Raw genomic sequence first — 24,712 nt, 5'->3', positions numbered from 1 at the left:
GTACGGTGCGTGATTGTGCAATATATTATTTTTAAATCACTGGGGAAAAACGATATACATGAGCAAATAAATTACCTACTTAATGCATGTTTATATAAAATATGTATTATATAGAATCATAACTAAAAATTTACATATGTGTATTATGTACTTATTTTTTGGTGGGGCCTGGCCGCTAAGGACGCTCCGCCACTGCACTGATTGTGTAATAAATTAAATGGTGCCTTGGCCTGACGGATGCGGCCGACAATGTTGTCTTTGTTGTGTTTATTTTTCAAATTTATTGTCAGTAGTAATAACCCAAGGACATTGATAATTGTTCGAAAAAATTTTATAACAGATTTCGAAAGCTTGTTGCTTGGAAACAGACCGACGCCGTAGGCGGAGGTCTGTTGCCTGTAAGCAACAAGCTTGAGAAAGTTGTTAAAAAATTTTTGAGCATTTATCAATGTTCGAGGGTTATTCGGATAAAAAAATTTTTGCTGATTATGAAAAAAAATACAGAGCAGAAACAATTTATTTAAATGTGCAATTAACAAAGGAACAATTAGAAAAATTTAATGAAGATCCAGACATGTTAGTTTCTATAACTGATGAAGATGTATTTCCACTACGCATGCTGTTAATAATTTTATTATGATGTTTTATTATAAATAATTTTTATGTATTACAACCAAATCGTGACATTTTGAAATATTGAATATTTGAAATGTCAAAATCGAAATGAAACGAAATGTGAGTATCCATAGCTACATGATTGAGTGAAAACAGCCCATGGGATCTGTTTTCAGTATAATGTTGGTCTTATTGGTTGTATTCAATCAGATGACCACAAATTAATTGATTTCATTGGATTTCTAATTGAGCAAAAAATTTTCATTAAAACAGATTGTAAGGGGTGACAACTAGTGGCATTCAAAGAATGACTTGTGAGGTAATATTTTGAGGGTGAGAAGAACATGGGTTATTGAACTGTCTTTCAAAAGGGAAGAATTATTATATAATTCTTGATATAGAAATATTGAAATATAGAAATTGAAAATGGATATTCATTTTGGAAGAATTATTATTATTTTTTTAATGCATTTTAAAAGAAGATTTGCCACACTTTTTTGTGATAGGAAATGATTCATCAATATGGAAATGCTCGTATGGTGTTGTTTTATGGGTTAGATTGGTGGCTCTAATGGCATATAAAACAACATAATGCTATTCTACACCCCACCAGAATGAAAACAATGGGAACCTTCTCTGGTTACACCTCCGAGGCTTCTACAATATGCAAGCCATAGGGATGCTGAGACTAAGGAAGATGAGGGAATTCTACAATTTACAATTCACGTCCCATCTGCTCAGCGCGGTAAAGTTCCAACGAGAATGGTTCCCTTCGTACTCCAATCAGAGTAAATGAACCAGAGAAGGTTCCCATTGTTTTCATTCTGGTGGGGTGTAGAATGTTGTTTTATATGCCATTAGAGTGAAAACTTAGTCTTGTTGTAGCAGTTGCCGCTAGGGCATCTATGCCATTTCGTTCGTTGCAATCGGGGACTGCACGCTGGGGTTTTGTTTTGGTTGGATCAGGGAGAGCAGCATATGTGCCTCCTGATGAGAGACTAATAAGTTTCGAAACCGGTAGAGGTGCTTGATGCACTCTCTGATTGGACTAGAATATGGTTCGGCTGTATTTTCATTTTGCAACGAAATTGAAAATGGTTATTCATTTTTGATTTACATTTACTCTGATTGGAGTACGAAGGGAACCATTCTCGTTGGAATTTTACCGCGCTGAGCAGATGGGACGTGAATTGTAAATTGTAGAATTCCCTCATCTTCCTTAGTCTCAGCATCCGTATGGCTTGCATATTGTAGTAGCCTCGGAGGTGTAACCAGAGAAGGTTCCCATTGTTTTCATTCTGGTGGGGTGTAGAATAGCATTATGTTGTTTTATATGCCATTAGAGTGAAAACTTAGTCTTAAATATTTTATTCTTTAGAATGGGCCGCGTTTGAAATATTACCTGCGATTACCCATCTAAATATTGTATTGAAGAGTGTGGGTAGATTTTTTCCTGATTTTGTCACGCCCGGTTGTAGGATTTCGTAGTAAGCATCTGCTCCTATCAAAATTTCAATCTTTGATTTCATATAAAAATATTTGTCAGCAATTTGCATCAAGGTTCTGTGCTTAGTCCGTATTTATTCTCATTAGTTTTGGACCAGATAACAGCGAAAATACAGGGTAACATTCCATGGTGCTTAATGTATGCTGATGATGTCGTGTTAGTAGGAAATAGTGAAAGAGACTTAGAACAAAAACTGGAACAGTGGAGACAAGCTCTGGAGGAAAAAGGTTTAAAACTTAGTAGGACAAAAACAGAGTATTTGGAATGTTCATTTAAAGATGGAGCTACTACAAATAAAATGGTATCTTTGGATGGTGAAATGATTGTAAAAAGCAATAGTTTTAAGTACGTAGGATCGGTATTACAGAGTAATGGAGAAATAGATGGAGATGCATGCAGTAGAATTAGGGCTGGATGGATGAAGTGGAAAGAAGCGAGTGGTGTGTTGTGTGACAGAAAAATTCCAATGAAGCTGAAGGGAAAATTCTATAAAACAGCCATAAGACCAGCTATGATGTACGGAACTGAATGTTGGGCAGTGAAAAAGAAAGAGGAACAGCGAATGCATGTGGCGGAAATGAGAATGCTTAGATGGATGAGTGGAGTGACAAAGAAGGATAAAATTAGAAATGAGTATATTAGGGGAAGTCTAGGTGTGGCACCAATTGATGCCAAAATGAGAGAGCATAGGTTAAGATGGTTTGGTCATGTTCAACGTCGAGACGTTAACCACCCAATACGAAGAATAGCTGAAGTGCAGATTCCTGGAAGGAGTAGGAGAGGAAGACCAAAGAAGACCTGGGGGGAGACGATAAGGCAGGACATGTTGGTAAACGGGATTAACATTGATATGGCCCAAGATAGAATTGTGTGGAGAAATGCAATTAGGGAAGCCGACCCCGCATAGGGATAAGGCAAAGAGAATGATGATGATAAAAATATTTGTCAGCCAGGGTGAGATCTTTTGGAATTTTAAGAAAATCAGGGTTGACATATAATTGTGGTAGCTGGCAAGAAATCTTTGGAATTATTGCACAGTTTAAGTTGAAATTACGTTCGAAACTAGGTGTCTAAATCATGATATTTGCCATTTATTTCGAAGTGAGAGAACCTTGGGAAATGCCACAATTTTGTAGTTATAGTTAATTGTGAGAGATTTCCGGATTAATTTTATTAGCGAGATCTTTTGTTATAAAAGAATTTTGACCAACAGAGTCAAGTATTGTCTTAGCAAATATTATGGCATTTCCAGATTTATCAATTAAAATTACTTGAGCGGTGGGTAAAAGAGTCGAAGAGTGTGTAAAAGATTTATTTGTAACGCTTAGAGTTACCTTCATCTTCCTGAGAGTCATTAAAAGAAGATAGCTGGGCAGTACCTACTTGCGTGAAGTGAGTTGGTGGAAATTGTGGCATTTGTATTGCGGTATGAGAGACCGCGAGAATCAGCAACTAGGGACAAATCAAGGGATATATTTCTCGGTAAATCTATCTAAAGATGGAAATAACGGCAATCCATCATTGCGTGGAAGAAATAGAAAGGCAAGAAAGAATGATCCGTGCAATATCCATCTTCAGAGATAGTCAGGCAGCGCTTAAGGCACTTATTCTGTAGAGGGCAATTCTAATATTAGTCCATTCTTTCACGGTTTTTGCTCTAAATTTTAAAGAACCGCTTGGATAGACATCAAATTTGGCATGCATATAGCTTACATGTCAAAGAAAAAAAGTGATATTGTGCCGATGAGTGCTTTTGCCCTGGGGGTGACTTTCACCCCCTCTTGGGGGTGAAAAAATATATGTCCAAAATAAGTCAGGAAAGGGTAAACTGACTAATTTTAAGTAACTTTTGTTCTATAGAGCTTTTTCGCCAAGTCAACACTTTTTGAGTTATTTGCGAGTGAAAATGTTCATTTTTCAACAAAATAACCACATTTTTAGACGGTTTTTCGCAAATAACTCAAAAAGTTAGTATTTTGTCGAAAAAAACGTTCTTAGCCAAAATATAGCTTATTACAAAGTAAAAAAATGGTGTACGCGTTAGGTCTCTGGATCTCGTACAATCAGAGTTATAGCCAATGAAAAATAGATTCATATTCACCAAATTTCAAATAGAATATTTCGACGTGGAATATCCAAAAAATTAAGCACTTTTTGGGGAAAACCCCTCATAACTTTTTTAAAGTGTTTTAAAAAATCTTTATTTCTGTTTTTACAAAAAGTTTCTAGCATTAAATTTAAGCAAGTTACGCTCAAAATAAAGTTAATCCCTTTTGTTTTAAAAAAAAAATCGGGAAGACCAACCCCTAATTAGCAACTTAAATGAAATTAATCGTTACCGCCCCACAAATTATTTTACTTATGTTGTGTTTATACGATCTGTAAGTTTCATCGATTCTAAGTGCTTATTTTTTAAAAAATTTGGTTTCACAGTAAAATTTTTAAAAATTTAAATTTTGAAAAATATGTTTTTTTTTCAAAATAACTTAAAAATTGTTAGAGACACCAAAAATCTCGAAAAACAAATAAAGTCAGATTTGCTTTTCTGAATATCATGTATTTTTTTGTTTTTCTATTAGACAAAAATTGATTAAGATTTGGTGTTTCTAAATTTGCATAAATTCGTGATCAGTGACTCGTTCAACCCCTTTTAACTACAGCCCTTTCAATAATAAGGACTTGATGAAACTTACAGATCATATAAGCAATATATACACGAGTCAAGAAACTTGTGAAGTCGTAACGATTAAGTTCATTTAAGATACTATTTAGGGGGTGATTTTCTCGATTTTTTTACCAAAAACAAAAGGGACTAACTTTATTTTGAGCGTAACTTGTTTAATTTTGATGCTAGAAATTTTTTTTATACAACAAAAATGAAGCTTTTTTTAAACACCTTAATAAGTTGTAATGAGTTTTCCCCGAAATGTGCTTCATTTTTAGTTATTTCACGTTAAAGTATTCTATTTGGAATTTGACGAATATGAACCTATTTTTTATTAGCTATAACTCTGCTTCTACTAGGTGTAGATACGTGATGTATACACCATTTTTTAAAAATTTTTACAGGCTATATTTTTTCTAACAACGTTTTTTCGACAAAATATTTACTATTTGAGTTATTTGCGAAAAACCGTCTAAAAGCGTGGTTATTTTGTTGAAAAAATGAACATATTCACTGCCAAATAACTCGAAAACTATTGACTTAGTGAAAAAACTCTATAGAACAAAAGTTACTTAAAATTATCCAGTTTATCTATTTCCTGACTTTCTTTGGACGAATATTTTTTCACCCCCAAGAGGGGATGAAAACCACCCCCAGGGCAAAAGCACATATCGGCACAATATCACTTTTTTTCTATGACTTGTTAGCTATGCGTATGCCAAATTTCATGTCAATCCAAACGGTTCTTTAAAATTTAGAGGTTTTGTAATATTTTACCGTTAAAGAACGGACTATAAATATAATATGTAGTATGCGATTGTGTGTGTGTGTGTGTGTGTGTGCCCTAAATAAACTAGGAGACCGTAGCAAGTTTACAGAGATATCATCGCAGAGCGTCAGTGGCGACGCGTGACTTTTTCTAAAGTGTTACCAAAACCAGATATTAAATATATACCAGATATATTATATATTAATCTATATATATAATGCATTTTATAAATATTTTTATATATACAGTGTTCCCATACATCAAAGTTTGTTCGACTAGACACCGTGAATTTTTAGCTTGCTATTAATCAACTTTTTTTTGGTACGCGCGATCCAGGTCTATTATAAAAATAGATGAAATAAAATTCAAAAATTAAAAATTTAAGAAATTATATAAAGTATCTACAAACTAAAAACATATTTGTTGTTTTTAGGTAAAATATGTATTATATCACCTTTATACTTTATTAAAAAATCCAAATTGTATAATTAGTATACTAATCAGTACATTCATTTGTCATTTTTAGCCTAAAATATTAAATAATTTTTATTTTATTGATTATACACTACAATGTATTGTATAATCAATATTATTATATGTCATATTATAATAATGTTGTTGTTAATTAATATATTTCGACAAGTAATTAAAATCGATTAATATGATTTATATAGGATAAAAAGGTATAGATATATTATCTGTATAATAAGCAAGTACAGTTGTTACAAGTTATAAATTAATAATTAATAATGCATATTATGCAATAATCGAATCCAAAGGGCCGGTACGGTTAACTAACCGGAGTTTAATCGAGAAAATACCGGCCCTAAGAATAACAGACTTCATAAATGGAATTATAATTATTACCTATAATTATAATAATAATTAAAATTGCATTTATTAAGCTGATATTCTTACGGTCGGTATTTTCTGTCCCGATAGACACCGGCCCTACATAGCGTCACCAAATTAAAATTTGGTAACACCAATACGCGGTTTCAGAGCCATCGTCCCCGCAAAATTTTCAGAGACGATCCAGTCAAAGATCCTACTATCGTTGCCACTCACAGAAGTGGTAAACGGCGCGGCGCACGGTATAATAAATATGGAACCTCTTTATACTGTGGTAAGGGCGTATTATAATAACGTGCAACCGATTTTACATAAACTCGCTGATATTTTCGTGCGTCTAGTTGGCTATTTTACTGAATTAGGTAGATACTATTAACAAATATTTCTATTTTTTAAAAATATAAATGGAATTATTTCGTAGTAGTCATAAAATATTTATTTACAAATTTTAACTGTTACCAATGGTAACAATGGTTACATGGACGCTTCGCCAATGCAGAGCGTGTATTTTAATTTTTTAAAGCGAAAATATCGATTCTTGTAAGCAGACACCGCCACGGCATCCGTAATGTGTTATTTTGTTGTAATTCGGTACTAGCAGTCGGGTTTCTTTTAGTTCATTCAGAGAAAGTCATATATACACTCTCTGATGATGAAATCTTAGGAGCTTGAAACCGTTAGGGAGTTTATGGCATTCTCTAAATTAATTGAAATATCAGACGTTTCTAGTTTTCTTTTTACAACAAGATTATAATTGATCTGTATTAGTTTACTTCTAACAAAGTATGGGGGAACAAGTTTTCGGTGGAATTTTTGCCACGCTGAGCAGGTAGGAAGTGAGATGTAATTTATATATCTCCCCTAGCCTTCTGTGCCCTCAGTATTCGTATGGTTTGGTAAGAGCCTCAGAACCCTCAGTAAGAAGTATCAGCCGACCGCGCAAAAGATGGAGTGACAGCTTTCCATAGGGGTATCAATCCGCCAATGAACAAGCACAATTGTAAATAAAGAGGAAGAAGAAAAAGAGAAAGAAGAAGAAGAGACATACATATTGTGTCTCTTGTTGCTTTTGATAACAGCCGCGTGACACACGCGGCTGTCTCGGTATAATTCTGCATTAGAGACGTGTGAGCCAGTTGTTTTCTCAGACCTATACAGGGTGTCCAGAAACTCTACCCAGAAATGAAGAAAGGAGATTCCTCAGATAATTTTAAGAGAATTTAGCTCAATTCACCTAGTCCGAAAATGCTTCCTAAAGGAGCTAGAGCTCTTTGAACATGGCGTCTTGTAATTAGTTTTTCTAAAATACCTCCAGAACGCTTCAATTTAGAAAAAAGAAAATCGGTAAGTATATTTATCTTCCAGGGATAAATCGATTTCATCCATTGCGAATTTCTAGTACCGATCATAGGCGTCCGATTTGGGTAGGGCAACGGATATTTTATCACATAACTTTTGTCTTTAACTTTTAAGGCTTTTTGACACAGTGTTATTAAATTGTGAGGTATTCTAATACTAAAAGGTACTCCTGTTTAAGTCGGTAGGACGCACAGTTTTCTAGAAAAATCAATTTGAAAATTTTTCGTTTTTTGAATTTGAAACAAAATTGAAAAAAAAAAATTGAAAAAGAACGGTGTATTTTACCAACTTAAAGCAAAAGTAACTTTTAGTACTAGGAAATTTCATAACTTTGTAATCTAAAGTCAACAATGCTTAAAAATTAAAGACAACAATGTTACGCGATAAAATAACCGTTGACTTACCCAAAACGGACACATATGACCCATACTAGAAATTCGCAATTAATGAAATCGATTCATCTCTGAAATAAAAATAAACGTATAGTCGATTTGCTAAACTCAGACACAACTGGCTAGTGATTTTATTAGGTATTTTTTTTGTTTTTGGCCAATTTTGCCAAAATTGGCAAAATTACTAACTATGTATTTAGTAATTATTAACTATTTAGTAGGTATTTATTTTTTTTTTTGGCAATTTTAGCAAATTGGCAAAATTACCTACTAAAATCACTAGCTAGTTGTGTTTGAGTTTAGCGAACCGACTTTACCAGTTTTCGGATTTCTAAATAGTTTTTTTTTAATTTTTTTTTGGAAATTCAAGAAAAGAAAAATTTTCAAACCGATTTTTCTAGAAAACGATGTATTCTATCGACTTAAAACAAGATTACCTTTTAGTTGTAGAATACCTCCAAATTTAATATTCCAGAGTCAAAAATGCTTAAAAATTAAAGATAAAAAAGTTATGCGATAAAATAACTAATTGATGGATTCGACCGTTACTTGATGAAAGTTCATTTTTTCTAAGAATAAAACACTGAAAACGTTAGTTTTCTATACTTCCACAAAATTTATTACAACTAAGTGACTACAGCTGTTTCGGCAGAGTGCCTTTCTCAAGTGAAATAGTTTACAATGTGTTTGGCTTTTTAAGTCTTTAACTGAAGAGGTTGAGGAGCGGGGAGCTGTTTGTCTCGAGTTGGTCATTCAGAATTATATCCGTATTTTTCAATTTATTCATTTCCATAGATTCTTAAAAAGATAGCTTAAGGCCTTTATTTTGAATATGCAGAATTTGAAACTCTTCATTGAAAGAATGATTAAGATCTAGAAGGTGAAGTGCGTATGTAGAAGTGTCTGTTTTTCTGTTGTTGTATAATTCTGAATGACCAACTCGAGACAAACAGCTCCCCACTCCTCAACCTCTTCAGTTAAAGACTTAAAAAGGCAAACACATTGTAAACTATATCACTTAAGAAAGGCACTCTGCCGAAACAGCTGTAGTCACTTAGTTGTAATAAATTTTGTGGAAGTATACAAAACTAACGTTTTCAGTGTTTTATTGTTAGATAAAATAACTGTTGCCCTACCCAAAACGGACGCCTATGACCGGTACTAGAAATTCGTAATGGACGGAATCGATTTATCTCTGGAAGATAAATACGTGAACCAATTTTCGGTTTTCTCAATAGAAGCGTTCTGGAGTTATTTAGGAAGCTCTAGCTCCCTTAGGAAGCATTATTTTCGGACTAGGTGAATTGGCTTAAAATATCTTCAAATTATTTGAGGAATCTCCTGTCTTCGTTTGTCGGTAGAGTTTCTGGACACCCTGTATAAATTATAAGGGACTGAAGGATCACGACTCTATTCCACGACTGTTTTGAATTATCGCGACAACCAATATTTTTCCGCAAATCGCCAGGAAATTTTGACATTCCTGTCAAAATTTCTTGAAGAAAAAGTCAGGACTTCCTTACTGTAAGGAAATGTCATTTCCTTACTGTAAGGAAATGATATTTCCGTACAGTTGTTAGTGTTCTACATAAATGATAGAAAAAACTACAAAAAACCTCAATACGTTTCCATAGTAACCCAAGTAATTTTATTAGGAATTTCAAAGCACCATTTATTTGGGAATAAAATTATCGCGCCTCGGCTTGCGCCTCGACTTAGCAATCTTCACAGTCGTCCAGGAATGTTAAGCTTTTCCTACCCGGTAAACAATGTACTATTACTGTGCAAAATATGAATAACGAAAGTAATTTGCAAATTACATTGTTGTTTATTGGAATAATAATTAGAGCAATTTACTTTCGTACTTCTTATATTGGACACTAAAATAGTCGTTGTCGCGATAATCCAAAACAGTAGTATATTCGTGGATCAGCCTATAAATGTTTAAAACAATACTGTTTTTATAAGTTACCTGACTTTGTTTTTTAATATTATGGCAGTCAACGTGTTAAGCTACGTTGAGTGAAAAGGCTTGAAGGTTGGCGACACTGGTTGAAGGAATCCTCACAACGTGCGCAAGCGTACCGGAAATTACCCCCCGAGAACTTCAACCAACATGTAACGTAAATACGTACTTTCTAGAATTTTCCTTTCTCATTTCTTTTGCTGCATTTGTGCAGTTTGCACATTTGTGTTTTTGCAACGATGACGCTATGATGTAAGAAGTGTTTGTGTGAAGTGAAATGGTGCTGCTGAGTTAGAATTTCGTGAATGTAAGTAATATATTTCGTTCATGTTACTGCATTTTTCTGTGTATTTGTAACATTAATCCTATTCTTAATTGAGGGAATTTCCGCACGTAAAACAATGAAGTATGGCCGATCAAGATTGCCCTAATTATGATTCACATCAAATTCCCAAGCCGCTTTGTGGAGGACATTCCGTATTATTTGTTAAATCGTGATTTATTTAATTTGGGGAATAGTTAATTGATGCTTTGGTCTAGCTAGGAGACCTAGTTCTTAAAATTTTCATCATTATACTGCCACACCCTTTCTTTGTGCTTGACCACTGGTGACGTGTATCTTGTATGTTGCAGTTGCAACTTGCTGCAACGCTCATAATTATTACATATTTCCTAAATATGGTAGGAAAGGAAATGAAACCAACATATCTTTTGTATAGAATACATCAGTGAATATTAAAATTATTTGTTTTAACGAACTCTCCACGACATCTTGTTAATTTTATCATGATGTGGCAAATCGTCATGGTCAATGGTCATTTTAATTAGTATTCCTCTGAACTCCAAGCGTCTAGATAAACTTGACCAAGAGCAATTTTAACTTTCTTGTTTCTTCTTCAGATTGTTCCTATTATGATTTCGTCATTTTTGTCCTCCACCAGCACTCATTCTCCCAGTCATCTTCTCTTAGGTCTCTATCTTTCATTCCTTTCATAGCATTTCCTTTGTACTTGTACGTTATCCATCTGGTAGCAGGTGTTCCTGACAGGTGCCAGACCAATATTCTTTGTGGCCACCTGTCGCACCTGTGATGTGGCATTCTTTGTATATGCCTCCAGTGGCGTAGCTAGCATGGGCAGCACTCATTCTCCAGTCATCTTCTCTTAGGTCTCTATCTTTCATTCCTTTCACAGCATTTCCTTTGTACTTGTAGGTTATCCATCTGGTAGCAGGTGTTCCTGACAGGTGCCAGACCAATATTCTTTGTGGCCACCTGTCGCACCTGTGATGTGGCATTCTTTGTATATGCCTCCAGTGGCGTAGCTAGCATGGGCAGCACTCATTCTCCAGTCATCTTCTCTTAGGTCTCTATCTTTCATTCCTTTCATAGCATTTCCTTTGTACTTGTACATTATCCATCTGGTAGCAGGTGTTCCTGACAGGTGTTAGACCAATATTCTTTGTGGCCACCTGTCGCGCCTGTGATGTGGCATTCTTTGTATATGCCTCCAGTGGCGTAGCTAGCATGGGCAGCACTCATTCTCCAGTCATCTTCTCTTAGGTCTCTATCTTTCATTCCTTTCACAGCATTTCCTTTGTACTTGTAGGTTATCCATCTGGTAGCAGGTGTTCCTGACAGGTGCCAGACCAATATTCTTTGTGGCCACCTGTCGCACCTGTGATGTGGCATTCTTTGTACATGCCTACAGTGGCGTAGTTAACATGGGCAGCACTCATTCTCCAGTCATCTTCTCTTAGGTCTCTATCTTTCATTCCTTTCATAGCATTTCCTTTGTACTTGTACATTATCCATCTGGTAGCAGGTGTTCCTGACAGGTGCCAGACCAATATTCTTTGTGGCCACCTGTGATGTGGCATCCTTTGTACATGCCTCCAGTGGCGTAACTAGTAGGGTGACACCCGGGGCGGTAATCGATGGTTTCACCCCAAATCCTAAAACTAAAGATTGTTAAAATCAACGAAAATGCGATAAACGTATGTTTTGAATAATGAAAAAATTAAGAATTAAAATATTTTTTTTCTAGCTTTATTAGCGGAAAACTCTGAAAACACATTTTCTATATTTATGTTTTGTGTTGCTTCATGTTCAGTAGTTAAGGTGATTACAGTAGCAATCAACAGGTAGCCAAAACGCGTTCCAAGATTGCGGCTGTAAGTTTGAATATTTTTTCGAGATATTTGGCACACATATTTGCAATATAATAAAGAATGGCAGTACAGAGCCCAATTTGAAAAATATATTAATATGTGGAAATTACTCTGTAATTAAATACAAGATTAAAAAAACGAGACTGTACAGCCATTAATAAGAACAAAAAAATACACTTTCTTCAAATAAACTTTTTTATCAGATGCCTAGATTTTGTGTCATTTTGGAACTACTAATGAAATAACCAAAATGACACAAAATCTAGGCATCGGATAAAAAAGTTTATTTGAAGAAAGTGTATTTTTTTGTTCTTAATGGCGGTACAGGCTCGTTTTTTTTAAATATTGTATTTAATTACAGAGCAATTTCCACATATTAATATATACCTCGTCCAATTTACTTACTGTTGCACGTCATCCGCGCCATAGCCTGTGACACGATACCAACACGAAGTATCTAGGCGGTAGGTGTGTTCCCCTTTAGAATCATTTTGATTCTAAAAATAACACACCCACCGCCTAAATATTTCGTGTTGGTATGGTGTCACAGGCTATGGCGCGGATGACGTGCAACGGTAAGTAAATTGGACGAGGTATATTTTTAAATTGGGCTCTGTACCGCCATTCTTTATTACGAATATGTGAGCCAAATATCTCGAAAAAATATTCAAAATTACAGCTGCAATCTTGGAACGCGTTTTCGCTACCTGTTGATCGCTACTGTTTCCTCTTGATAAACCGAGGTTATTTAGCCTTGTTTGCATCATTGTTGCTCGCAAGTAATTCTTGATTAATTTTAGCTTACTAAAGCTTCTCTCGCATGAAGCAACCGATACACAAATGGTCATAAACAATTTTAATACTATACACAAATGGTAATAAACAATTTTAATACAACCATTCAGGGATTCCATGAAATCCCATTCCACAATGAGTTTTAAAAAGTCTACAGCTAACCACTTAGAGGCTGTACTATTCACGCTTTGGGCGGCTTGTAAATGTTTTCTGAACCTTGGTATTTCTAGCAGGTGATCTGCTTCTGATACCTCTTCATGGTAAAAGTCACAAAATGTTGAAACAGCTAATTTCAACTGTTTACTGTTAGCGAAAAGCAAAGTGTGTGTCTGCACAACCTCGAACAATGAAGTCACATCATGAATGGACTTTGATCTGGTTTTGAGTTAAACATTGAATAGGTCAAAACATTCCAACATACCATTTTGAAGTTCGTCTCGAAGAGTGAGTCCTATATTGGTAGCTAACTTAACATCCATTCGTTTTTTGAAGTGGGAATGTCGTCATCCTCATTTATTTTCGTGGCCAGATCTATTGCTTTATATATGTTACAGTTCAAGTTGATTCTCAGTCAGAGTTGACTCCAACTAGTTGGAGTCGACTCCAACTAAAACGAGCAGTAAAAGTTGATTTTAAAAATTTAAATCAACTTTTACTAGTTGGAGTTGACTCTTCCTAGATCGATTCAGTAAATGTTGATTATACGAGAATCTCAAGTGCATTTTTGATGAGTGTGCGTTTCTTTGTTTTGACCGTTTCAACTACTTATTAGTATAGTCTGTAACGTCGCCCCCGTTAGGTAAATTATTCTGATTCGATTTTTTGCACAAACTTACTCAAAGAAATACATCCGTATAACAATCCTTATAACAAATACACAGGGTGTCACGCGGTAACGCGGTCGAAAAATTGTTTAACCAATTTCAGTAAAGACGTCAGTAAAGTGACTCTTTATCGAACAGGTCTGATATTACGAGCAGAGGAACAGACGCGTTCGATAAAGAGTATTGAGGTGGTAAAATTGTATCGTCAATCATAAAAAACATTAACACTTACAACTTTGAGGAAATTTTTTTAATTTTGGACGAAATAAAAAATTCGTATGACTAATGACAGATGAGATGACTTTTGCATGATGGCCGGTTTTGATGTTTAATCGATAGTTATCAATATTGTATACCTACCTAATTACTAAATCTGTAAAGTTTTGGTTTATTTTGTATGAATATAATTGCGAAACACTATAGAATTTTACCTTTTGACATAAATTTTATTAATAATAAGATAAATTTTGTACAATATTTTTAATAATTAAAGTAAATAAATTTTAATTTCACTTAAATAAATAATCGATTGCTGCCATTGACCACTTACATTCAATCTCGGTTAATTTGATTTATTATCGCGGCAGGTAAAGTAACATTCTTCTTTCAATACAACAAAGTGTTACTTTACTGCCGAAAATGAGGGCAAATGAGTACAATAATGACTGATTTTAGTGAAGTTTGGCGATAAACAATGATTTTAAACAAATTCGCAAAAATACATAATTTTTTCACTTCGTACAATTTTTTTTAGATCCGTTGGCTCTTTTTTTCTCTACAATTGACTGTTGTCGAGTTATTAGCGACTTAAGATTTGAAAAGCGCCAAAATAACCATTTTCAAGGTTTAATAACTCGGTTAAAGATAATTATTGTGAAAGTCGAGCGAGCGGCCGTGGAGTAACGGCATAATCGCTGGCCTCATATGCCAATGCACGTGGGTTCGAGCCCTACAAAAGACAAACCATTTTCATTATCAATAATGGCACGAGCCGTCTCACCGTGCCTCGGAGAGCACGTTAAGCAGTCGGTCCCCCTGGGCTAGTGTACATCAACACTAGTTACTCGAAGCAGGGTTAAATATGTAATTGGCGCCGGAACTGTCCGAAAGGCAAAAATGCCATACGATATTATATATTATGAAAGTCAGAAACTAAAAAAAAATCAAAGATTAAAACTACCTCTATAAGATCCTGAAAAAATTTTTGTCATTATTTCATTAATAAGATATTATTTTTAACTATCAACAATGACCGCTAACCGTGTATTGAGGCGGCCGTCAATGTGAGTGTGAGTGAGATTCACCATTGGACGGCTGGAATGGTGCATCTCTTTAGCACTCACCATTGACGGCCGCCTAATACGCACTTAGCGCTCATTGTTAATAATTAAAGATAAAGCTTAGTAATAAAATAGTGACAAAAATTTCTGCTGGATCTTGTAGAGGGGTCTATATATAAACTTTGATTTGGTCACTTTCTGACTTTCATAATAATGGATTTTAATCGAGTTATTAAGCCTTGAAAATGGCTATTTTCGCATTTTTCAAATTTTAAATCGCGTATAACTCGACAACTATCAATTTTAGAGAAAAATCACAAAATGCCTTTTTTTGCTCAGAATAACACAAATGATAAAAAAAATTGTTCGAAGTAAAAAAATTATTTTTGTGAATTTGTCTCAAAAAAAAATGTTTTAAACAATTTATCGATCAAGGTACTGCCTGGCACCCAGTAGATTTGTTATAAGGACCTCTTTTTGAGTAAGTTTGTGCAAAAAATTCGAATCGGAGTAATTTACCTAACGGGGGCGACGATACAGCCTAGACTAATTTGAACATATTCAGTAACATTTAATTTCTAGAATCGGCTGTTTGTGTAAATCAGAATCAACTTTTACTAAATGGCATTGGGAAGAGTATACTTTTCCTAGTTGGAGTCTACTTTTACTAGTAAATGTTGAATATAAATCTTCATTTTATATTTATAATCAACTTTTACTGAAACCAGCCGTTAGAGTTGACTCCAACTAGTTGGAGTCAACTCCAACTGGATAATCAACTTGAACTGTAACATATACATATAATATGACCACCGTTTTTCTTCAATATAAAGACGAAGTGCTCCTATTTCTAGTAGTATATCATTCCAAAATAAACAGTAACAAAGAAAAAATATGAAATTACACACAGCGGGCAATTAACGTTATGTGCATAACCTCTGGTGTCTAAATTTTCTTGTTCAGGACATAATTCCTCAATTAAAGCAACAACACTATCAATATGTTTTGCCAAAACTTTAACTGCAGCTTAGTGAGAACTCCAATGCGTTGTGGAAAGTCTGGAAGCAGAAAAAAAATTAAAAATTGCCTCGACAGTTCTGAAAAATGTTACACAAGCTGTGTTTTGAGCAAAAGAGTGCTGGCCATGTAAATTAATTAAATGATCAAGACATCCAACGAAAATGGCCTTTTTGATTTTAATCAAACTGATTTGATTTAATAATAGCTTGTATTACCTACTCCATGTAAGCCGCTCATACCAACTGCATTATCGTATCTCCGTGAACGGCACTTCATAATATCTAATCTAAACCATCAATTTCAAGCTTCTTGAGAATTTTGTTACATAGATCAACTTTTTTTTCATTTTAACGGAAAAAACCCAAGTAATGTCTCTTTGACCTCGACTTTTCTCGGTTTCGTGTGTTCACAAAATAATATCGAATTGTATTTTGATTGTACAAAAGTGAGTAAAGTTACAAATTATCAATTCATTCTTTTGTGATGGGGTCTCCTGGGTGTCACCCCCAAAAGGGTGACACCCTAGCTACGCCACTGCATGCCTCTACCAATGCAGGGCTTGTTTTCCAACTGTATTGTAATTGACCATTCTACCAATGAATGTAGTCGCATTCTACTAACGAATGTAGACACATTCTACTAACGAATGTAGACACATTCTACTTCCATTCTCTTCGTTAAGTGGGAAATACACCATTCAATTCAGTTGAACAATGTAGATGATTCAACCAAAATGAACCCTGTATTTTGCAATTCAATAAAAGCCTTCAATCAAATTGAATGTTGAAAGAAGTCCAGACAATTTCTACTTTTGTTCAACTTCGTTGGACAATGGGGACAACTATCTAAGAGAGTCATTAATATTCAGCTCGGTGGGGTGCTATTGGGCCTTGGGGCCTTTACTTTTTGTTATGTTCATAAATGACATCACCAATTATATAAAATTTGCCAAGTTTCTTCTATTTGCAGACGATTTAAAATTATTTCTTACAATAAATAACGAACATGACTATTAATTTACAACAAGATATTCGAGGTATATCCGCATTCTGTAAAAATAATGACTTGAACTTAAATGAGTCAAAATGTAAACTATTGACTTTTTCTAGAAAGCGAGAAATCATAAGAACAGATTATTTTATTAACGAAGTAAAACTTGAAAGGTTAATAAAAATCAGAAATCTAGGGGTGTTATTCACTAGCAACTTCTCCTTTAATGAGCACATTCTCAAACTAATAGCCAGGGAGGTAGTGTCAAATTTGACCGGAGCATTTTAGCATGGCTGTTTTTTTTTTACTTAGGTAGGTCGTAGGTGTTCCAAAGCTTATTAACAAATGATGTGTCAGCTGGCCCAAAACCAGGGATTTTAGACAAGAAAAGGTAAAATATGAAAGTTGATGAACAAACGCTACAACTTAAATGTCAAATATTTATATACGTTACTCAGAACATTTGATAGTCTTGCTTACTTGGCTCCTACCTTTCACTTAGAAGATCCGGGTTCAAATCCTGGCGCGGAAAATTCTTTTTGTTTTTTAAATTGACATTTTATTTTGAAAAATAGTTATACCACGGCATGTCCACTTGGCCAGCTAACATTTTTTGCAACGTACATGATGCAGCTGACGCTTTTTTATTACAATCTAAAATTCATAAATTATTGATTTATACTTTTTAATCTTTGCCACACTAGTCCAAGAATATTTTTTTATTATTAACTAGCTGACCAGGCAAACTTCGTACCGCCTTAAAACTAAATAATGTTTGAAAATTTAATACCCAAAAATTACCAGAAAGCCAAAAAATACTAAAAAATATTGCGTACCTATACTTTTTTCTACCAAATGCGTAGTTTACGATTCTATAAGGGACATAGGTACAGACAAACAGAGAATAGGGAAATATTTAGATTGCTATTAAAAAATGGGGGTTGGTGAGAGAAAAGTGAAAATTTAGGGTTGTATCTTTCGGTTCTACAACATATAAAATTAAAAAAAAAACAGTTTGTCCAAAAAAATAACAAATAATGTCTCCCTTTCCACTTAGATTGTTGGTCTTACCAACTCAGGAACCTTCAGAGGTTCATGTACAACAAATTTGCTTATTAAGATCAATCATAATATTATGACCAAGAATGCATAGTTTGCGATTCTATAAAAGACAAACAGATTTTTTTTATATTGTCTCGTATAAATAATAAAAACGTGGTATTATAAAAATAATTATTTTTCAAAATAAAATGTCAATTTAAAAAACAAAAAGAATTTTCCACGCCAGGATTTGAACCTGGATCTCCTGAGCGAAAGGTAGGAGCCAAGTAAGCAAGGCTATCAAATGTTCTGAATAACGTGTATAAATATATGACATTTAAGTTGTAGCGTTTGTCCATCAACTTTCATATTTTATCTTTTCTTGTCTAAAATCCCCGGTTTTGGGCCAGCTGACACAACATTTGTTAATAAGCTTTGGAACACCTACCTAAATAAAAAGAAACCAGCCATGCTAAAATGCTCCGGTCAAATTTGACACTACCTCCCGGGCTATAATTAATGATTGCTATAGACAGTTAGGCTTTATCCTAAGATCCAGTAAAGAATTTTATTGTGACACTACAATTAAGCTTTTTAATGCATATGTGAGGTCAAAACTCGAATATTGTTGTACCATATGGAGAGGATTCAGAAGAAATTTTTGAGGTCTTTATATCTGAGGAAATTTGGGATTTATCCTTTTAAGGTTTCCTATAACTTGCAGAGAATGCTTTTTGACACTGTGTTGTTGAGTGAAAGACGTAGAAATGCCCAAATCATTTTCATATTTAATATAGTTTATCAAATCATAGATTCTCCTACGTTTCTTTCATTTATAAATTTTAATGTACCAGACCAAAGACTTAGATGTAGACACACTTTATTTAAAATAACTCCAGAATATGCAAACTCCCACTGTGATACCCTTATTTATTGTTTTAACATGTATTTATTTTATTGTATTGTATAAATTATTGTATGTTCTTATTACCTTGTATTGACCAACTGTGCATTTATAATTGGCGTCATTGCTGTAAATGTGCAGTATAAATAAATAAATAAAAAAAAATATTGATAGAAATTTGTACTTAAATAAATAAAGGGATTATTCCATAAAACAGGTAGATTCTTTGTTCATAGAATTTCACACCTTGAAGAATAGCACCCCCTGAGCTGAATATTAATGACTCTTTTATATTATAGTTCTGTCCAGTGGGGTGCCATTATCAAAGTTGTGAACTTGTATAAACAAAGGTTTAATTTTATAAAACAGGTAGATCCATTGTTTATGGAATTTGTCAACTCTGACAATAGCACCCCCTATGCTGAATATTAGTGACTCTTACATAGTTGGCCAGACTTTACATAATATCTGCCCCATTCTTTTTATGGTGCCTATCCATTCAGGATGTTTGCAGTCAGCATGGCTATCCTAATTTTGCTTGCTGATATTGTGAATAGTTGGTTTGTCCATGTATTGGAACCACTTTCTCAGGTTTTGAAGCCAACACAAGTGACCTAGTTATTAAAATTTTTATCATTATGAAGCCACACCCTTTATGCATGACCACTGGTGAAGTGTATCCTGTATGTTGGAATGGTCAGAATTACTGCATATTTCCTAAATATGGTAGAAGGTAGAAAGTAGAAAGGATAAAATTTTCTTTAAATGAAACCAATATCTCTTGTGTATAGATCTCATTAATAAATGTTAAAATTATTTGTTTTCACGAACTCTGCATGGACACGTGCCAACTCGTAACTTTTAATGACAACAATTTTCAAATCAAAATGTACAGCGGCCAATTCGTAACTTTTTTTTTACCTGACCTTTTGCCAACCCTACACTTTCTTCAAGTGAATTCGAAACCATTGATTAAATCTAATACCTTAAATCTAAACCGAATGTTTCTTGGTTTGCTTAAAAACATTATATTTGTACTATATGTACCTATAAAAAATAGCAAAATTGAAATGTCTTAATGAAATAATTGAAACAATATTATAGTGTTTCATTAACAAGTGTTATAAATATTATTTCCATCAAGTATAGCTCTACACGAGCTTTGTTTTTATCAAGTAATTGCAAATTTAATATTTTTTAAATGTTTAGCAATGATAAATTATTTAAATCCATCTGATAATTTAAAAGCAAAGAGATTTTCCATATGTTTATTTCAAGTCTAAAAGATTATACCTTTATTTAGTTACGAATTCACGGGTAGTTGATCGGTTACCGAAAAATTACCTGAGAGGGTCAGAGTTACCAATTGGCCTGTAATTAGGATGGGGGATTAAAATAGTTACGAATTCACCGGGACCCCTCTGCACAATGGCCGACATCTTGTAAATTTTATCATGATGTGGCAAATCGTCATTGTAATTAGCATCCATACGTCAAGACAAACTTTACAAGAGCAATTTTAACATTCTTGTTTCTTCTTCAGATTGTTCCCATTATGATTTTGTCCTTCCCAGCACTCATTCTCCCAGTCACTTTCGCTGAGGTCTCTATCTCTGTCATATCATTTCCTATGTATGTTTTCCATGTCATAGCAGGCCTTCCTGACAGGTCCCAGACCAATATTCTTTTCGGCCATCTGTACTGTGGCATTCTTTGTACATGCCTCTACCACTGCAGGGCTTGTTTTCCACCTGTATTGTAATTGACCATTCTAACAACGAACGTAGAGTCATTCTACTTCCATTCAGTTCCTTAAGTGGGAAATACACCATCCAATCCTGTTGAACAATATGGATGATTCAACCAAACTGAACCGTGTAATTTGCAATTCAATAAAAGCCTTCAACAAAATTGAAAGCTCAAAGAAGGGTGCTACTTCGGTATGCGGTCTACGGCAGAGTTTCTAGTTTGGTATGCGGTCTACCGTCTGATATGCGATCTACGGCAGTTTAGCTGATTCGGCATGCGGTCTACGTACAAAAACAAATTAGAGAAACTATTACAAACTTTTTATTTATTATTTATATTTATACTTTACTTTACTTGTCATACTTGTGCTTTACTTCACACTTCACGTGTTATTCTGTCTAGATCCCGAACCGAGGATTAGCGGCGTGTAATTTGGGTTGCCTATATAAACTTGAATCAACGAAATGGGCCTTGAGTGTTAATTTAAAACGCTGAAAAGACCGTTTAGTGATAATAAAAAGGGTGGGTTGTGATTGCGCGCAGCGGTCAAATACCTCCTGCCCTGCGGTTCTCTCACTCTAATACCCGTAAGTTGGGTTTGGACCGAAGGGTTAGGTCTTCCTCCTTTCAGGCAAAAACCGATATTTACTGCGGTTGCATGATATTTAATATTAAAATAGTATTGGATGTGGTAGAATGTAGACTCTTTGTATAATTACCAATTGAACAGTGAAGCTGTTAGTAATAATAAAATAGTAATGTTTGTAATAGTTTCTCTAATTTGTTTTTGTACGTAGACCGCATGCCGAATCAGCTAAATTGCCGTAGACCACATATTAGACGGTAGACCGCATACCGAAGTGGCACCCAAAGAAGTTGAGACAATAGGGCTTTTCATTGATTGTCATTTGTTTCGAGCTCCTGTCATATGTTGTATAATCTGTGTATACAAATATAATATACAGATTATACAACATATGACAGAAGCTTGAAACAAATGACAATGAAAGCTCTATTGTCTCAACTTCTTTTAACATTCAATAATTACAAGTCTTATGACTTAATAGTCTTTTCTAAACTTAGTTCAAATCTACAACCTCAGATTCAATACATAAGTATTTTCTTCACATATTTATATAATTACAGTAGCTCTGTCTGTGATGCACTAATATTTTTCCTATTTAGCAAAATAGAACACTGTAAGAATAAAATGCTTGAAGAATGAAAAAAAAATACTTCTCATATTAGGCCTCTTAACCTGTTCTTAACTGATTTTGAGCTTGTATTCGTAGCTGTGATGTTGACTGCCAGCTCTCTCGCCACATTTTAAAGGGTCTTCCTATTGATCTCTTGCGTGTTGGCTTTGAATCTATGGCTATATGGGCTATTCTCTCACTGTCCATTCTCGTCACATGCTGATTCCACTATAGTCTTCTCTATATTCCGTCTCTTGGTGTTTTCCCAGTTATTTACATTCTCATTTCTGATGTTCTCAGTAGGTTATCCTCTTGGTTTCTGCTGTGTCACATCTTGTTTCTATCACATTCGTCATGATCAGTCTTACACATGATTTGTACATGCCTACTTTCCCTTCCAGCCTCATACCTTTATTTTTCCAGATAACATCCCTCAGACATCCTGACACGTAATTGACTTTATTTGCTTGCTTTCGAATGCTCTCTTTAACATCTCCATAACTACATATTTGAATACAGATATTTGAATCTCGAGTCTTGTTAAATGGGTTCGTTGTTAATTACTATTTTGCATCTTATGGGTTCCCTTGACACTACCAGGGATTTGGTCTTAGCTGTTGATATTTTTATGCTGTAGTTCTTCGCCACTGCATTGAAAGTTTGTGCCATTCGCTGTAGGTTATCCTCATTATCGAAGATTAAGATTGTGTCGTCAGCATAAGAGGATTTATATTTGTTTTTCAGCAACCTTATATCCTTTTCCTGTACTTTTAATGTTTTCTATGACTTACTAAATTAAGTAATGAGCTCAAGCTATCCCCTTGTCTAATTCCCGAGTTGATTTCTACTTCCTACTTCTTGGTATTTCTTGGTATTAATGGTAGTATTGGTACAATATTATTATTGGTACTTCTTGGTATTAATGTCATTAATTATCCTTATCTTGTTGGGATGATTTTTCTCACCACATTCTAATCTTACACAATCGAAGGCTTTAGTCAGGTCTATAAAGCAGATAAATGCATCGACTTTTATTCTGGTTTTGATCTTGGTATTAATGTTTTTAATTATCCTTATCATGTTGTTGGGGTGCCTTTGGATTGCCTTTAGCAATCTTACGACATCTTCTAATCTTACACAAGCGAAGGCTTTAGTCAGATCTATAAAGCACATAAATGCAGGTTTATTATATTCCAGTGCATTCTCAGCAGTTTGTCTGGCTATGAATATGGCATCTATTTTCTGGACCTATTTTTCCGAAAACCTTATTGTTCCTCACTAATTGTGTATTTTTCATTTATTTTATTGGCAAGTATTTTTGAAGAATTGTGCTCAGCAAGGTGATGGTACGGTAGGTGGTAGGGTCTTTGCTGTTTCCTCTCTTGTGTATTGGTATTGTTATACTCGTCCTCCACTAGTCTGGTACACTTTGGCTACATATTATTTCTTGAATAAAAAAAGACACATTAAAAATGTGTGTATAATCAGTGGCATACATGCGTGCTGTCCTCATATTGGTAAAGGCATGATGTGACTCACATGTATGCCATCCTCACGGAGCCTGTAAACATTATTTTTTTGAGACCAATCTTCCACAAAAACAAGTAAAGCTGACTTTTAGGGTTCCAGTCAGGTTCAATGCATTCTGTCTAGGTATTTTTCTGGTAGTAGAGAGACTTAATTAGATATAATGTGTAGAAAAGCCCCTATATCATTTAAGTTCAATTCTTCTGTGTTAGTTCCTTCCCAGTTCTTATCCTCATCCAGTTCAAAGATGTCCACTCACCAATTGATAAAGTATATATGTTACAGTTCAAGTTGATTATCCAGTTGGAGTTGACTTTTCCTAGTTCGAGTCTACTCGGCTGGTTTTAGTAAAAGTTGATTATAAATATAAAATGAAGATTTTTATTCAACATTTACTAGTAAAAGTAGACTCAAACTAGTTAAAGTATACTCTTCCCAATGCCATTTAACAAAAGTTGATTCACGCAAACAACTGATTCTAGAAATTAAATGTTACTGTATATTAGTTCAAATCGTGATACTTATAGTCCAGGCTGTATCGTCGCCCCCGTTAGATAAATTACTCCAGTTCGATTTTTTTGCACAACTTACTCAAAAAGAGGTTCTTATAACGAATCCACAGGGTGTCAGGTGGTACCGTAATCGAAAAATTGTTTAAACTATTTTTTTAAACAAATTCACAAAAAAATTCACTTCAGACATTTTTTTTACATCATTAATTTGGGTCATTCGGAACAAAAGCGGTCTTTTGTGATTTTTCTGTAAAATTTATTGTTCTCGAGTTATACGCGATTTAAAATTTGAAAAATGCGAAAATGACCATTTTTAACGCTTAATAACTCAGTTAAAAATTATTATTCTGAAAGTCAGAAAGTCACCAAATCAAATTTTAACGACCCCCCCCCCCTACAAGGTACTTAACCTAACTACCCGCGCATCAAGTTATAACATAACTACACGCGTGGCATACTTTGTACGCCACAAGAAAATACACTTAAAAACAGCGGACTTGTTTAATTTTTTTTTGAAAAAATACACTTAGTTATTTGTTATAAACCTTATTCGGCATCAGTGAATACTTCGAGTTCCTTT

The 24,712-nt window shown here is 34.4% G+C and overlaps 1 long non-coding RNA gene across 1 annotated transcript in view; it reads left to right on the top strand.

The window, feature by feature from the left end:
- The first annotated feature begins 10,264 nt into the window (after positions 1-10,264).
- The window catches only part of LOC126892602 (uncharacterized), a 57,109-nt gene continuing 42,661 nt past the window's right edge, over positions 10,265-24,712 (top strand). The window contains exon 1 of the long non-coding RNA XR_007700920.1: positions 10,265-10,432. This is a non-coding gene — a long non-coding RNA (uncharacterized LOC126892602). The remainder of the gene's footprint in view (positions 10,433-24,712) is intronic.

The sequence above is a fragment of the Diabrotica virgifera genome, chromosome 9 (genome assembly GCF_917563875.1).
Source record: "Diabrotica virgifera virgifera chromosome 9, PGI_DIABVI_V3a".
Classification (NCBI taxonomy): Eukaryota; Metazoa; Arthropoda; class Insecta; order Coleoptera; family Chrysomelidae; genus Diabrotica; species Diabrotica virgifera.
This window is presented reverse-complemented; position numbering and strand designations above follow the sequence as displayed.